Here is a 17,381-nt window from a genome sequence, read left to right on the forward strand (position 1 = left end):
ACCTATGATGTCAAGGTCTCATATTTACAAGGTGCTTATTGGCAATCTGAGCCGGCGAATGGCTCTGTCTCCATATATTCGCTATATACTGCCCGCAATATCTTGTAGAAAGCTCACAGTGACTAAAATGTATAAATAGTTCTCTTTGGAGAATTTAATTAGATCCATTCATACCTTACCTTATAATGAGGACTTAAAGGGCTTTTATAACTAGGTAAAACAAGCTTAACGGGACTGTCCAGGACTTATATATTAATGACCGATTTTAGGATAAGTCATCAACAGGGAGGGACTGGGCTGGCGGGGTACCCTTCTGCAGAGGAGAGGGGGAGAAGAGAATGAAAAAATAAAAAAACCTGCGGTTTTAAGGGGCACGGGCCCTTTAAAAGCGCAGGCACAGTGTATGCAGGGACGCGCGCACGCGGCGTTCATTACCTGAACCGCCGCGACACACGTCCCAGTGAAGCAGCTGAAGCTGCGCGTCTCCCTTCCCCGGCCGGCGTATGACGTCATCGTCATGCGCCTGCAGTGAAGGAGGCGCGCAACTCAGCCGCCGGAGAAGGAGGACACCGCACGGGAGAGCAGGAAGGTAAGAGGTGTCTGTGTGTGTGTCTGTGTGTATATGAGTGGATGCAGAATGGGATGGGCCCCTGGCTGGACACACAAGGGGGGGCCCGGCTAGACACACAAGGGGGGACCCTGGCTGGACACACAAGGGGGGGACCGGATGGACACACAAGGGGGGCCTTGCTGGACACACAAGGGGAAGCCCTGGCTGGACACACAAGGGGGAACCCTGGCTGGACACACAAGGGGGAGCCCTGGCTGGACACACAAGGAGAAGCCCTGGCTGGACACACAAGGGGGAGCCCTGACTGGACACACAAGGGGGAGCCCTGGCTGGACACACAAGGGGGGAGCTGGATGGACACACAAGGGGGAACCCTGGCTGGACCCACAAGGGGGAGCCCTGGCTGGACACACAAGTGGAAGCCCTGACTGGACACACAAGAGGGAACCCTGGCTGGACACACAAGGGGGAACCCTGGCTGGACACACAAGGGGGAACACTGGCTGGACACACAAGGGTGAGAGCCTGGCTGGACACACAAGGGGGAACCCTGGCTGGACACACAAGGGGGGGAGCCTGGCTGGACACATAAGGGGGAGCCTGGCTGGACACATGGGAAAGGGTGGGCAGGATGGCTATATGGTGGGGCAGGCTGGACACATGGAGGCCAGGATGGATATGTGAGGGGGATGGATATATGGGGGGCCGGATATATGGGGGGCGGGGCAGGCTGGACACATGATGGCCAGGATGGATATGTGGGGGGCAGGCTGGACACATGGGGGGCTAGGATAGGTATGTGGGGGGGCAGGCTCGATACACGTGGGCTAGGATAAATATATGGAGGGGCCACGCTGGACATATGGGGGCCAGTATGGATATATGGGGGGGTGTCAGGATGGATATATGCAGGGGGGAAGGGCAGGATGGATATATGAGGGGGCAGGCTGGACACATGGAGGTCAGGATGGATATATGGGGGACAGGCTGGAAACATGGAGGCCAGGATGGATATATTGGGGGGGGCAGGCTGGACACATGGAGGCCAGGATGGATATGTAGGGGGGGCATGCTGGACACATGGAGGCCAGGATGGATATATGGGGGGGCAGGCTTGACACATGGGGCTTTAGGACAGATATATGGGAGGGGGCAGGCTGGACACATGGAGGCCAGGACAGATATATGGGGGGGCAGGCTGGAAACATGGAGGCCAGGATGGATATGTGGGGGGGCAGGCTGGACACATGGAGGCCAGGATGGATATATGGCGGGAACAGGAGGGCCACATGGGGGACTAGGATGGGTATATGGGAGGGGGCAGGCTCAATACACGTGGGCTAGGATAAATATATGGAGGGGTCACACTGGACATATGGGGGCCAGAAGGGATATATGGGGGGTGTCAGGATGGATATATGCAGGGAAGGGGGGGCCAGGATGGATATATGGGGGTGCCAGGCTGAACAAGGGACTTAATTACTGTTTGGTGCCAGATTGAGGAACATACTTTATTAGTTTATGGTGGCCAGTGAGGAACATTATTATTTTAGAGTCCAATTAGAGACATTATTACTTCTGTAATATAATTTACTTTTTAGGAAATTGTTTTCCATGGGATAGGACAAAAGCGGGCTCCTGTTACTGTGCAGGGCGGCACTATATCGCTTTTTTTCTTCAACTGGTGTAGTGTAGAAGTCGGGGGGTGGAGTGGGAATATTCCCTAGAAGAGATCAGTTATTGATAACTGTGTGTTATTTTCTGCAGAGATGATTCCTGGCTGGAAGAAGTGATGGCCGTCTGTGCCAGATGAAGAAGAAAAGCGAAGATGAAGGACTTCACCTAGAGACGTCACTGGTGAGTCAGTGTATTACATGTGACTCGCCCCCTGGGCCGTGGGGCACTCGGATCCGTGCAATAGGGAGACGATGGGGGTAGTAGTGGCGACCCGGTTCTGTGGCTCAGGGTGGTCAGGCCAATGGTAGTCTGCTATGTTCTGCTGATAATGTCCGACTACGCCACCCGTGGATTGCGGTTATTAGGAACCGCCGCTGCATGCAGACCGCTGGGGCTGATGAGGTGTGCAGCTAGGGTAGTGTGACTCTCCACGGGAAGAGTGCGGCCCCAGGGCAGTATAATGGATGTTGGGAGTGATGGTAGTGGGAGTCCCAGTGCTGATTGTGCTGGAGGAGCAAGGAGCACACAGACAACAGGTTGCAGTCCAGGGTCTTTACTAAACAGGTAAACTGACCCACAAACAGTCCCGGCTAGGAGGGGACCTGGATGTCTGAGAGCAACGGGGAAATTGGCCCTGGTCAGGGTGAGGGTGTAGGCCTACCGTGCTTTCTGCACTCCTTCTGGCTATCTCCTCCTGATAGGGTAACAGCCCACGTTTCCGAGCTTTCCGTGTTTTCTCGCCTGTATGGCCTGCGACGTGGGTTCCTTTCTGCTCCCAGCCTTGTATGGCTTTACTGGTCCCTTCTGTTGTGGCAGGGCCTCCAGGCTTCTTAGGCCAAGGAATATACAGTCCCTTGCGGACTGGTTCTCTGCTGGGGGATGTGGAATCCTTCCAGCCTCAGACACCAAAGTCTGGTAGATTAAGTCTGTTATCTGCCAAGACAGGCTTGCTTCGCCTCTTGTCTCTGGCTTGTGGCTCTCCTCCTGCCACACTTCCTCTTAGGTGCAGTGCAACTGTCTGTCCCTGCTCTGCTGAGACACGTCTCAGTCCTGAGACAGGTCATCTGGGTTCTCTCTAACCCTGCCCCCAGCACCAGCTTTTCTAGGGGCAGCCTGCTCCCCCTACTGGCCTGAGACAGGAGGCATTGCATGCTAATGTTCCCCTGACTAGTGAACCTCCCCCCTGCTCTCAGACACAGCTTTAATTACACTTGTGGCATCCCGGCCAGGGTGACACATTCCCCCCTAGTGAAATTTAGTACTCCGGGACTAAACAGTAAACAAAGACAATATGCATAACAATAAAACATTAATAGACAGACGACGCACAAATTGAGTTCTTAAGGTCACAGTGTGGCCTGTGACCGGGTGTCCATATCACCAGCACAACGGGGAGCCTTAACCAGGTGGGGGTCTGTCCTACCCCAAGTCCTTCACAGTCTTAGTTCATTCCTGGGTTAGGCTCTGAACGCAGTCCATACAAGGTCCCGGTTATAAAAAGTCCATAACCTGTGAGTCCTTACGGTAGCTGCAAGAAACTGAAACAGAGTATTACCAAACATGCATGTAACTTTGCAAACAATTCAACATTTGGCAACAGGGTTATTTACAATTTTAGTACACTCTATATTCTCCAGCGAGCGGGTATCTGTCCCTTTGTGCTCCTGGTTGACCTACGTAGCCCACTGTCTGGTGGTGGACTGACTTGGCTTTCCCCACTAGCGTTAGGGGTGCAGCTACCAGCTGGGTGTACAGGTAGGGCAGGCAGCTGTCTGCGGGTCCTTTGGCTTACCGCAGGCATGGCAGGCTCACTGTCAGCAGAGGGTTGACTCTCCTGGGCTGCTGGTACAGGCTCTTCTGCCTCTGGAACTGCTTGCTCCTCTTCACCTTCCGGCTCTGGTGTTGGTTGTTGCTGTGCCGGTTGCAGGAAATGCAGGACAGGTACCACTATGGCATCATTTATGCGAGTCCAGGACTGAGGGAACTCTCCGAGAACGGTGCTGATCATTTCTTCTTTGTCCTCTGCGGGTTCAAGGTCACTCTGATCCTCTTCTGCACTACAGAGTTGCTCAGGGCACCCTTTGAGATGGTCTCTGGAGACGACACTAGTGGTTTCTCCTCCGTCCTTGGTGATTACGCACACCTTTGGGTTGTCGTGGTCAGACTGCAGTACGGTGTAGGGTTCCCTTTCCCACTGGTCGTCCAACTTATGTAGCCTTCTTTTTCGCTTTAGGACTTGCTCACCAGGTTCTAGGGGACTAGCAGGGGCATGTTGATTGAAGAGTCTTTCTTGCTTCTCTCTCACCTGGGCCAGGCTCTTCTCCACACTCTCCTGTACCTTCTTGTACTGCAGTTGCCTTTCCGTATCCCAGTCCGCATCCGGGGAGGTGTCCTCAGGTATTAGGACTCCCATCTCCAGGTCTACGGGCAGCTTTCCTGGTCTAGCTCGCATCAGGTAAGCCGGGGTGCAGTTTGTAGCATTCACCGGGATATTGTTGTATAGGTCTATCAGGTCCGGCAGTTTTTCTGGCCACAGGCTGCGTTCCTCCAGGGGCAACGTCTTCAGGAGATCAATGACTATATTGTTCATCTTCTCACACATCCCGTTGGTTTGGGGGTGGTAAGGCGTTGTACGAATCTTCTTACAGCCATAGAGGTTGCAGAACTCCTGGAAGATTTCAGCCTCGAACGCTGGACCCTGGTCTGTCAGGACCTGTTCCGGATACCCGTGTGGACGGCAGAAATATTGCTGGAAGGCTCTGGCCGCTGTTTGGGCTGTCAAGTCCTTTACCGGGACCACCACTAGAAAACGGGAATAGTGGTCCACGATTGTCAGGGCATAGATGTATCCTGACCGGCTGGGAGCCAATTTGACGTGGTCCAGAGCTACCAGCTCAAGAGGCTGCGTGGTGACGATGGGCCTCAAGGGTGTCTTCTGGCTGGCACGGTCCTTCCTCCTTAGGTGACAAGGGCCACAGTCTCTGCACCATTTTTCTACAGCTCCTCTCATGCCGACCCAAAAGAATCTTCCTCTTAGTAGGAACTCCAGTTTCTTCCAACCGAAGTGTCCCGCTCTGTCATGGTAAGCCCCCAGGACCATAGCTGCATCCCTCCTTGGGACCACGACTTGCCAGGTCAGCTCGTGCGTCCGGTGGTTGACAATCCTTCTGCACAACTTGCCTTCGTAGAGGAACAGCTTGCTCTTCTCCTTCCATAGCTGCTTGGCTTCCTCTGGGGCATCTGGATCTAAGCGGGCGTCTTCCCGGGTCAGCAGATCTTTCACCAGGCGGACTGCAGGGTCACTATCTTGGGTCTCGGCCCAGCTGTGGTGAGGTAGGGGATTCATCATCACAGTTGTTAGATCCTCCTCCTTCACGCGGTGAGAGTGTTGAGCGGCTCCATACCGGTGAAACGCAGGGAGTTCTACCTCCTCCAGCTCTTCTGGGTCTTCGTCACCTTCAGGTAAGTGAGGCACCCTTGATAGGGCGTCCGCGTTGGCGTTGGTTTTGCCTGCCCGGTACTTGATCACGAAGTCATAGTTGGAGAGACGGGCCATCCACCGCTGTTCCAGGGCACCCAGTCTTGCATTGTCCAGGTGTGTCAACGGGTTGTTGTCCGTGTACACGGTGAACTTTGCGGAGGCCAGGTAATGCTTGAAGCGTTCCGTCACGGCCCACACCACCGCCAAGAATTCTAGCTTGAAGGAGCTGTAATTCTCCGGGTTCCTTTCGGTGGGCCTCAGCTTCCGGCTGGCGTATGCGATCACCTGTTATCTGCCCTGTTGGTTTTGGGACAATACGGCTCCCAGTCCCACATTACTGGCATCTGTGTGGAGAATGAAAGGCTGGCCATAATCAGGGTAGGCCAGGATCTCATCCCCTGTGAGGGCCATCTTTAGCTGGCGGAAGGACTCCTCTTCCGGTTTATCCCACTTGAAGGGCGGCTTTTGGCTCCTGGACTTAGACTGTCCGATCAGGAGGTCCTGCATAGGAGCTGCCATCTTGGTGAACCCGGGGATGAATCTTCGGTAGTAGCCTACCAACCCGAGAAACTGTCTCACCTCTTTGATGTTCGAGGGGCTTGGCCAGCTCTTGATTGCCGTGACCTTGTCAGGGTCGGGGGCCACTCCTTCCGCGCTTACCACGTGCCCTAGGTACTGGACCTTTGGTTTCAGCAGGTGACACTTCGATGGTTTCACCTTCAGGCCATAGCCTGCCAGGGCTTCGAACACCTCGGCCAGGTGCTTCAGATGGTCCTCGTAGGTCTTCGAATAGACGATCACGTCGTCCAGGTAAAGGAGGACCGTCTCGAAGTTTCGGTGCCCTAGACAGCATTCCATCAGCCGCTGGAAGGTCCCTGGTGCGTTGCAGAGCCCGAAAGGCATGCAGTTGAATTCGCTCAGTCCCATCGGGGTGGTGAAGGCGGTCTTCTCCTTGTCAGCCTCTGCCACAGGAACCTGCCAGTACCCGCTAGTAAGGTCCAAAGTAGAAAAGAAGTTAGCTGATTTTAGTGCGGCTAAAGACTCCTCTATTCTAGGCAGCGGATATGCGTCTTTGTGAGTGATACGGTTGATTTGTCTATAGTCGACGCACATTCTCATGGTGCCGTCTTTCTTTTTGACCAGAACCAAGGGGGCTGCCCAGGGGCTACAGCTGTCTCTAATAACCCCAGCTTCTTTCATCTCTCTTAGCATGCCCCTTGCGTTCTGATAATGTGCAGGGGGTACAGGTCTGTGCCTCTCTTTTATCGGTGGGTGGCTCCCTGTGGGGATGTGGTGTTCTATCCCCTTCACTCTGCCGAAGTCTAGCTGGTGCTTACTAAAGACTCTCTCGTACTCCTGTACCACCCAGTAGACTCCTTGTTTTTGGTGCAGGGGAGTGGAGTCAGCACCCACGTGGAGTTTCTGGCACCAGTCCTCCTTTTGTTTCTGGGAGCCATTACTCTCCGCCTGTGGAGATGGAGGCAAAGGTTCCACGGCCCTGATAGCTTTGTGTTCGACCACAAACAGCTTGGCAAGTGTAGCGTACCTGGGTAAGTGTACCTCCCTCTCCCCAATGTTGAGGATGCGGACGGGCACCCTCCCATGACGGACATCAACCACCCCCCGGGCTGTCAAAATGGTGGGCCTGCTGTCTGAGTACACGGGTTCTACCATGTCTTGGTAGTCTCTACCTCTCAACCCGATTGCAGTCCGACACCAGATCATCATTTCACTTTTGGGAGGCATGGAAATGGGGAATGGGTCACTCAGTCTTACGCTACTGATCTCACCACCAGACAGTTCTACCTGCTGCCGTCTCATCAGGGCCTTTATCTCCTTGTTGAGGATTCTCTGTTGGCTGGAACTAGCATTCACCGCCACCTGTTGTAAGATTACAATTACCTCTGAAAGACAATTTTCAATCACGTTAGTACCCACAGTTATTTTAGGGTGACTTTCATGACGGTCAATGTCCACAATAATCACTCCCTGTGCCGGTAGTTCAACTTTACCAATCTTAATGGTCATCTCCTTGAACCCCATCTGCGGCACGGGTAAGCCATTACTGGCGATGATGCTCAAGTTACCGTCTGGATACCGTGTGATATCAGCATCAGTCCAATACTGCTTAAAAAGTACATAAGGGATAGTGGTTACTTGTGACCCAGTATCCAGCAAGGCGCTCATGGGGATACCGTCCAGCACCACGGGTAAAACCGGGCGCCCCCCAACGTACTTATTACGCCAATTGTAAGGGCCTGGTGATCTTATGCCTGGGGGTTGGCCCTCTGCCCCAGGTTGGACCCGTTTAAATTACAGTACCTGGAAATGTGTCCGGGCTGGTTGCATCGACGGCAAATGGGCTGTCCATCCTCTGCGTAGCGGTCTGTGGGCCTCCCTCGGAACGACGGGATCCTCCTCTGTCGACGCCATGGGACATTCTCCGGACTTGAAGCCAGCTCGATGGGTCTTGACGGGTGCACTTGCAACGCCTGGACGGTCCTGGTCAACGCCGCGACGCTCCTGGTCAGCTCCTGGACTTGGTGGTGCAGATCTTTCGACGGGGCTTGGTTCAGGGCCTGTGCATCAGCCTCCACGGAGTCCATAGAGGAGGGCGCCGCCTCCTGGTGGTAAGTGATAGCAGGGCGCCGGGGGTTTATAGCGCTACTGGTTGCAGATTCACGGAGCACCCTTATGGCCCTGTCCTTAAATTGGGCAAAGGTCAGGTCGGGGTTCTGAAAGAACATGAGGCGCAGTTGGGCCCTGTGGGCGCTAGACAGCAGACCTTCTATGAATTGTTCTGTTAGCAGCTTATCCGTTTCCTGCACACTGCCAGGGTCAGTTTGTTGAATAGCCCTCAAGGCTTCCTGCAGATTTAGGGCATAGTCTCTGATGCTGTCCTGTGCCCGCTGCTTACATCCATAGAACCTCATTTTAATCTCAGCGGAGGTACGTGTGTCAAAGGTACCCCGCAGCTGGGCCAGAATACCCTTCACAGTCCTTTTCTCCTCAGTGGGCCATGATTTTACCTCCCGCTGGGCTGCGCCAGTTAACTGCCCTGTTAATATGCTGACCTTCTGTTCCTCTGTCAGGGGGTAAACGTGGAACAAACTGTATAGCCTTTCCTTGAAGTCAGTTAGGGCATGGGGCTCCCCTGAGTATTTGGGCAGCCAGGCCGCTCCAGGGATGTAGGGCAAGGAAAAGGGCATCACCGCTGCTGCAGCTGCGTTGGTGGTAGTGGGCGCCTCTGTGTCCATCATCTTCCTCCCCCCCTAGTTACGCGTGGCCTACCTTCCGAAGATCCTCTTCTGTAGGCCGCAGCTCCGCTGCTGCTGCTATGGACGAGGACCTGGCGTCGCGTCCTGATGACGTCAGCGTCGCTCTCTCTCCCTTCCAGGACCTTGCGCAGCGTCGGTGCGTGGGGCGGAGCTTCGGATCTCGCGCGGTTTTGACGTCCACGCCCATCTTCTTCCCGCGCGGCGTCCTGAAGATGGCGTCCGATGGCGGGAAGCAGCTGCGGATGGTGGGAAGGCGGCATAAGATGGCGGGAAACGGTCCAAGATGGCGTCCGATGGCGGGAATCGGCTCCGGATGGCGGGAAACGACTCCGGACGGCGGGAAACTTTGCCACAGGTAAGTTACAAAAGTCTTTTTCAGGCACGCAGTACCCGGTGGTTGCGGGCACGAAATCCTGCCGACTACGCCAAAGCTGACTCGCCACCTGGGCCGTGGGGCACTCGGATCCGGGCAATAGGGAGACGATGGGGGTAGTAGTGGCGACCCGGTTCCGTGGCTCAGGGTGGTCAGGCCAGTGGTAGTCTGCTATGTTCTGCTGATAATGTCCGACTACGCCACCCGTGGATTGCGGTTATTAGGAACCGCCGCTGCATGCAGACCGCTGGGGCTGATGAGGTGTGCATCTAGGGTAGTGTGACTCTCCACGGGAAGAGTGCGGCCCCAGGGCAGTATAATGGATGTTGGGAGTGATGGTAGTGGGAGTCCCAGTGCTGATAGTGCTGGAGGAGCAAGGAGCACACAGACAACAGGTTGCAGTCCAGGGTCTTTACTAAACAGGTAAACTGACCCACAAACAGTCCCGGCTAGGAGGGGACCTGGATGTCTGAGAGCAACGGGGAAATTGGCCCTGGTCAGGGTGAGGGTGTAGGCCTACCGTGCTTTCTGCGCTCCTTCTGGCTATCTCCTCCTGATAGGGTAACAGCCCACGTTTCCGAGCTTTCCGTGTTTTCTCGCCTGTATGGCCTGCGACGTGGGTTCCTTTCTGCTCCCAGCCTTGTATGGCTTTACTGGTCCCTTCTGTTGTTGCAGAGCCTCCAGGCTTCTTAGGCCAAGGAATATACAGTCCCTTGCGGACTGGTTCTCTGCTGGGGGATGTGGAATCCTTCCAGCCTCAGACACCAAACTCTGGTAGATTAAGTCTGTTATCTGCCAAGACAGGCTCTCTTCGCCTCTTGTCTCTGGCTTGTGGCTCTCCTCCTGCCACACTTCCTCTTAGGTGCAGTGCAACTGTCTGTCCCTGCTCTGCTGAGACACGTCTCAGTCCTGAGACAGGTCATCTGGGTTCTCTCTAACCCTGCCCTCAGCACCAGCTTTTATAGGGGCAGCCTGCTCCCCCTACTGGCCTGAGACAGGAGGCATTGCATGCTAATGTTCCCCTGACTAGAGAACCTCCCCCCTGCTCTCAGACACAGCTTTAATTACACTTGTGGCATCCAGGCCAGGGTGACACAAATGTACACTTACACTACACACGTGGTCAAAACTGTTGGTACCCCTCGTTTAATGAAAGAAAAACCCACAATGGTCACAGAAATAACTTGAATCTGACAAAAGTAATAATAAATTAAAAATCTATGAAAATGAACAAATGAAAGTCAGACATTGCTTTTCTGCTTCCACAGAATAAAAAAATTAAAATAAACTGATAAAACAGGCCTGGACAGAAATGATGGTTCTTCTTAACTTTATATTTTGCTGAACAACCTTTTGACGCAATCACTGCAATCAAACGACTCCTGTAACTGTCAATGAGACTTCTGCACCTCTCCACAGGTATTTTGGCCACTCCTCATGAGCAAACTGCTCCAGTTGTCTCATGGTTGAAGGTTGCCTTTTCCAGACATCATGTTTCAGCTCTTTCCAAAGATGCTCAATAGGATTTAGGTCAGGGCTCATAGAAGCCACTTCAGAATAGTCCAATGTTTTCCTCTTAGCCATTGTTGGGTGTTTTTAGCTGTGTGTTTTGGGTCATAATACTGTTGCAAGACCCATGACCTGCGACTGAGACCACGCTTTCTGACACTGAGCAGCACATTTCTCTCTAGAATCCCTTGATAGTCTTGAGATTTCATTGTACCCTGCACAGATTCAAGACACCCTGTGCCAGATGCGGCAGACCAGCCCCAAAACATAAAAGAGACTCCTCCATGTTTCACAGTAGGGACAGTGTTCTTATCTTGATATGCTTCATTTTTCCATCTGTGAACATAGGTCTGATGTGCCTTGCCAAAAACTTCCATTTTTGTCTCATCTGTCCATAGGGCATTCTCCTAAAAGCTTTGTGACTTGTGAACATGTAGTTTGGCAAATTCCAGTCTGGCTTTTTTATGATTTTTTTTCAACAATGGTGTACTCCTTGGTCGTCTCCCATGAAGTCCACTTTAGATCAAACAACGACGGATGGTGCGATCTGACACTGATGTTCCTTGAGCTTGAAGTTCACCTTTAATCTCTTTAGAAGTTTTCCTGGGCTCTTTTGTTACCATTCATATTATTCGTCTCTTTGATTTGTTATCAATTTTCCTCCTGTGGCCACGTCCAGGGAGGTTGGCTACAGTCCCATGGATCTTAAATTTCTGAATAATATGTGCAACCGTAGTTACAGGAACATCAAGCTGCTTGGAGATGGTCTTATAACCTTTACCTTTAACATGCTTGTCTATAATTTTCTTTCTAATCTCCTGAGACAACTCTTTCCTTTGCTTCCTTTGGTCCATGTTGAGTGTGGTACACACCATGTCACCAAACAGCACAGTGAGTATCTGTAGCCCTATATACAGGCCCACTGACTGATTACAAGATTGTAGACACCTGTGATGCTAATTAGTGGACACAACTTGATTTAACATGTCCCTTTTGTCACATTATTTTCAGGGGTACCATCATTTCTGTCCAGGCCTATTTCAAGAGTTTAAATTTTTTTAAATTCTGTGGAAGCAGGGTTGAAAAGCAATGTCTGTCTTTCATTTGTTCATTTTCATCGATTTTTAATTTATTATTACTTTTGTCAGATTCAAGTTTTTTCTGTGACCATTGTGGGTTTTTCTTTCATTAAACGAGGGGTACCAACAATTTTGACCACGTGTGTATATAGTATATACAGAGCTCCTGTGTATGTCACTGGTGATCACTGTATTACCTATACACTATATACAGAGCTCCTGTCTATAATGTCACTGGTGATCACTGTGTTACCTGTACACTGGCACTATATACAGAGCTCCTGTGTATAATGTTGCTGGTGGTAATAACAGTGTTGTTAGTTTTGTGGTTTTGTATTCATGATCAGTATTGTAGTATTTGGTCACCTTGGGGTGGTAATATATGGTCTGGTCATAGTTTGGCCATATTTGTTCCTTGTATGTGGTATTATTCAGTCACTATGTAGTGGTAATATGTGATCTAGTCAAGGTGTGGCGATATTTGTCCCTTTTGTATGTGGTATTATTGGTGTTGATATAGTGGACTGTGCTGTGTATGGCGGTCATTTTGTTCTCGCTGATCTTAACTAGGAAAAGATTTTTTTCCATTAGGCCACAGCCCCACCATCAGTATTTGGTCAGTATTTTTCTCAGGAGTGGCTGCCGAAACCAGGAATGGTTGATAAATGCAGAATTGGTGACTTGTTTCTATTATACCTTTTCTCTGATTGTTCATCACCTGTTTTGGCTCCCACTCCTGAGAAAAAATACTGACTGGATACTGACCGAATACTGATAGTAGGGCCGTGGCCTTAGCGATTAAATACTTGGACCAGAGCGGCAGAGATGCACTTACAGGGGTTCTCCGGTGAAAACAAGTAATCACCTCTCCACAGGATCATTGATAATATTGATTGGTGGGGGTCTGACTGCTTGCACACACCGGCAGAATGTGGAGCTTTTCTCCCCATTAGACTGGAGCGGCATGTGAGATGCGACCACTGATCCATTCATTCTCTCAGTGGCTGTGAGCGCTGCTCTTTTTTGCAAGTCTCTAAGAGAATGAATAGAGCTGCGGTCAGACGTCCCACCTGCCGCAGCATTTTAAAATAGGGATAAGTGTTCTGTCAGGGATAAAACTTCCCCATTCTTCCGATAGGTGCGTTTTCCAATGTTCGGACACAAATGCTCAATAAGTGATCACCTATCCTGTAGAGCCCATGGATCGGTGATAACTTGTTTTAACTAGTGTTGAGCGAGTATGTTCTGTCCGAGTATGCTCGGGCCGAGCTCCGAGTATTTACAGCTGCTCGGTGATATGGTTGAATCGCTCCCGTGTGCATGATTTGCAACTGTTTGACAGCTTTAACCCCTTAACGACATGTCACGTATTAGTACGCGCATGTCGTTATCCTCCGGTTCAGTGAGGGCTCCGGCGCTGAGCCCGCACTGAACCAAGCACATGTCAGCTGATTCTTACAGCTGACATGTGCCCGCAACAGGCGCGGGTGGAATTGCTATGAGCGCCATCTAGTGGTCGGTGCTCATAGGACAGAACCATTTCTGCTGCATACAGGGGATCTGCTGGTTCCCTGTATGTAGCAGAGGTGATCGGACAGTTGCTGCTTCAAGTCTCCTATGTAGAGTACAGAAGCAAGCAAAAAGTGAAAAAAAAAGTTTTAAAAAATATGAAAAAAAATAAAAAAATTTAAAAGTTTAAATCACCCCCCTTTCGCCCCATTCAAAATAAAATCATAAAATAAACCCCACATACACATATTTGGTATTGCCGCGTTCAGAATCGCCTGATCTATCAATATAAAAATAGAATTAATGCGATCGGTAAATGGCGTAATGAGAAAAAAATTCTAAACGCCAGAATTACGTTTTTTGGTCACCGTAAAATTGCAATAAAATGCAATAACGGACGATCAAAACATCGGATCTACCCCAAAATAGCATCTATAAAAACTTCAGCTCGGTTCACAAAAAATAAGCCCTCACCCTGCCCCAGATCCCGAAAAATGGAGACGCTACGGGTCTCGGAAAATGGCACTGTTTTTTTTTTTTTTTACCAAACTTTGGATTTTTTTTTCATCACTTAAATAAAAAAGAACCTATACATGTTTGGTGTCTACGAGCTCTTAATGACATGGAGAATAATAATGGCAGGTCAGTTTTAGCATTCAGTGAACGTGGTAAAAAAAATATAAAAAAACCTCAGTGGTATTGCACTTTTTTTGCAATTTCACGGCGCTTGGAATTTTTTTCCCGTTTTCCCGTACACGGCATGGTAAAACTAGTAATGGCGTTGAAAAGTACAACTCGTCCCGCAAAAAATAAGCCCTAACATGGCCATATTGACTAAACAATAAAAACGCTATGGCTCTGGGAACAAGTGGAGCAAAAAGCGAAAATGCAAAAACGGAAAATGCTCCGCGGCTTAAGGGGTTAATACATGTGAGGAATGTCTATTTCTTACACATTCCTCACATGTATTAAAACCGTCAAACAGTCGCAAATCATGCACACGGGAGCGATTCAACCATATCACCGAGCAGCTATAAATACTCGGAGCTCGGCCCGAGCATACTCGCCGAAAGGGTTAACAGAACATACTCGCTCAACACTAGTTTTAACCAAAGAAGCCCTTTAATGCAAACATGTCCATCCCAGTTAGAGTGTCGCCCAGTAGATGTGCAGGAGCCGCCAGTCAATGCTCCACTATAACAGCGAGAGCGGATAACAGATATTTGCATCTTGCTGTAGGTGGGCCCCTAGAGTTAATTTCCCCTGTGGGCCCCAGACACCGCAGTCCGACCCCGGTCATCAATATCAGATCAGTGAGGTTCCAACACACGGCCCCCTCACCAATAAGACAGCAGCTGGAAATACTCAGCGTAGAGCCCAAACAGCACAGCGCTGTACACTGTGTAGTGGCCGATCTTGGTACTGCAGCTCCTATTGAAATGATTGTGATCTGAGCTGTAGTACCTGAAACCAGCCATTGCACAGTGTGCGGAGCTGTGCTATTCCAGCTCTTAACACTGTGTACATCATCTTGCAGAAGTAGCTGATGTCTGGGGATTTCAGGTGTCAGACCCCCACTAATCACTGTATGAGTTCTGCTCTACTCCTTTATTAAAGGGGTGGTCTTGTGTTCCTCTCATCAGAAGCTGAAGATTTACAGTTCTGGCCGGTGGCTTGGCTGAGCCGCTTGTCTGAATTGTGCCCTCTTGCATTCTGCGGGCAGAGGCGGCTTTGCCTCTGCAGAATGGGACAGGCACAGGGGCACTGAAGTCCACCAGTCTGCAAGTGAGCGCTTCTTGCCAAGGAGACCGGCCACTTCTCAGGTGGTCAGTAACCATAGCAATGAGCTGTACACTGCAGAATTAAAAATCTTTTCCTTCTTGAGAACAGAGAAGATTTTGAATAAGAAGGAAATTGCAAAGTTTCTTGTTTTTACAAGCTCTTTGCAATCTTAGCCTTTTAATACATTCATTTTATTTAGTTATATATTTATTTTACTCTCTTATATAGCGCCGTTAGATTTTGTAGCACCTTACAGACATTATCATCACTGTCCCCATTGGGGCTCACAATATGAATTCCCTATCAGTATGTCTTTGGAGTGTGGGAGGAAACCGGAGAACCCGGAGGAAACCCACACAAACACGGGGAGAACATACAAACTCCTTGCAGATGTCCTTGCTATTATATGAACCCAGCCCCACAGCGTTAATCATTGACCCACCATGTTGCCCACATTCCTCGGCTTTTTTAAGATTTTCTGCAATGAATAAGAACACTGAAGAAAATCTAGATTGATCAACATTTCCTATCACAAATGCAGTTGCTGCAAAACTTGTCCATAGTCCTGTTCCCAGCTGAAAATTGGATACAATTGTATCTTGTGTAGACAATGCTCTGTGAGCTAAATAGCCGGGATCCACTGCTACAAGGCAGGAAACAGACAGATTCTGCTGATGGGTTCTGCTCCCAGAGCATTATTCAGCCTGGACATCTCAGCTCAGAGCAAAACCAGCTATAAGGCTGTGTGCACACCTAGCAGATTTGATGCAGATTTACATGCGTTTTTTCTGCCAGAGAGAAGCGTTTTCACATGCGTTTTTTCAAGCACTTTTCCAAGCAATTTTGAGCATCACTTGGAAAAGTGCTTGACAAGTTGATCACACAATATAAATCCATGCAACCGACATGGATCTATAATGTGTGAACAACTTAGATGCTTTAAATGCAGCATCTATAGTAAAAAAAAGAAAACGTTAAGAAATAAAAAAAAACAACGGTATATTCACCTCTCCGGCGGCCCCCGGTCTGCTCTCCGGTCTCCTCCGGTCTGCTCCCGGCCGCGTCTTCTCTCTTCAGCGTCCCGCAGTGTCCGGTCAGGACCTGCGGTGACGTCATTTAGTCAGCTGATGGTCACGCGACCATCACCTGATGCCGACGTCAGCGGTCATGCGACCATCATCTGACTAAATGACGTCACCGCAGGTCCTGACAGTACAGACAGCAGACCGGAGGAGACCGGAGAGCAGACCGGGGGCCGCCGGAGAGGTGAATATACAGGTTTTGTTTGTTTTTAACTTTTTTATTTCTTTTTTTCACCGCGTGGTAGCCGGGATGAAGAGGAGTTGTAGTCTCGTCTTCCTCCCAGATACCACACGCATCGCGAATAAGCTTCAGCGTAATCGCAGTAGAAATGGTCATGCTGCGTTTTGCAAAGTAATGCGAATTCGGCGCGCAAATTAGCGCATCATGTGCACAGCACATCCGAATTCACATGGCTTTGCATGGCAGACTGTTCTACAAACGTTTTCGCGGCCGTAAAAATGCCGCAAAAATGCTACAAAAACGCTACGTGGGCACATGGCCTAAGGCTGTGTGCCCACAATGCGTTTTTTAAGCGTTTCGGCATGGCAAAAACGCTGCAGAAACGCTTAAAAACGCATGTTAGAAGGTCTGCCATGTTCCCCAATGATAGTCCGCATGTGCTGTGCACATGCTGCGGAAATTTCCACTGCGGATTATCATTGCGGAAAAAAACGCAGCACTACCAATTATTTCGCGTAAGCGCTGCTTTTTCGCCGCCATTGACTTGCATTGGAACAAATGGATTCCGCTTCACTAGATAAGCACATGCGGAATACATGCGTTCAATGTGCGGATGGTACCTGCGTGTGGAGGATGGGAGACTCTCCTCCGGACCCGGGTACCATAGAACCTGTCAAAAAAAAGAATAAAATATAAAATAAATGTTATATTTACCTTCTGACGGCCCCCGCTGCGCTCGTCCTCCCATGCCGGCAGCTCGCGATGGACTGAAGGACCTGCGCTGACGTCATAGTCATGTGACAGCAGGTCCTTCAGTGTACCGCGATCTGCCGGCAGCCAGGACGGAGCGAAGCAAGAC

Source organism: Phyllobates terribilis, unplaced genomic scaffold, assembly GCF_046119375.1.
Source record: "Phyllobates terribilis strain yellow unplaced genomic scaffold, ASM4611937v1 Scaffold_70__1_contigs__length_7381418, whole genome shotgun sequence".
NCBI lineage: Eukaryota > Metazoa > Chordata > Amphibia > Anura > Dendrobatidae > Phyllobates > Phyllobates terribilis.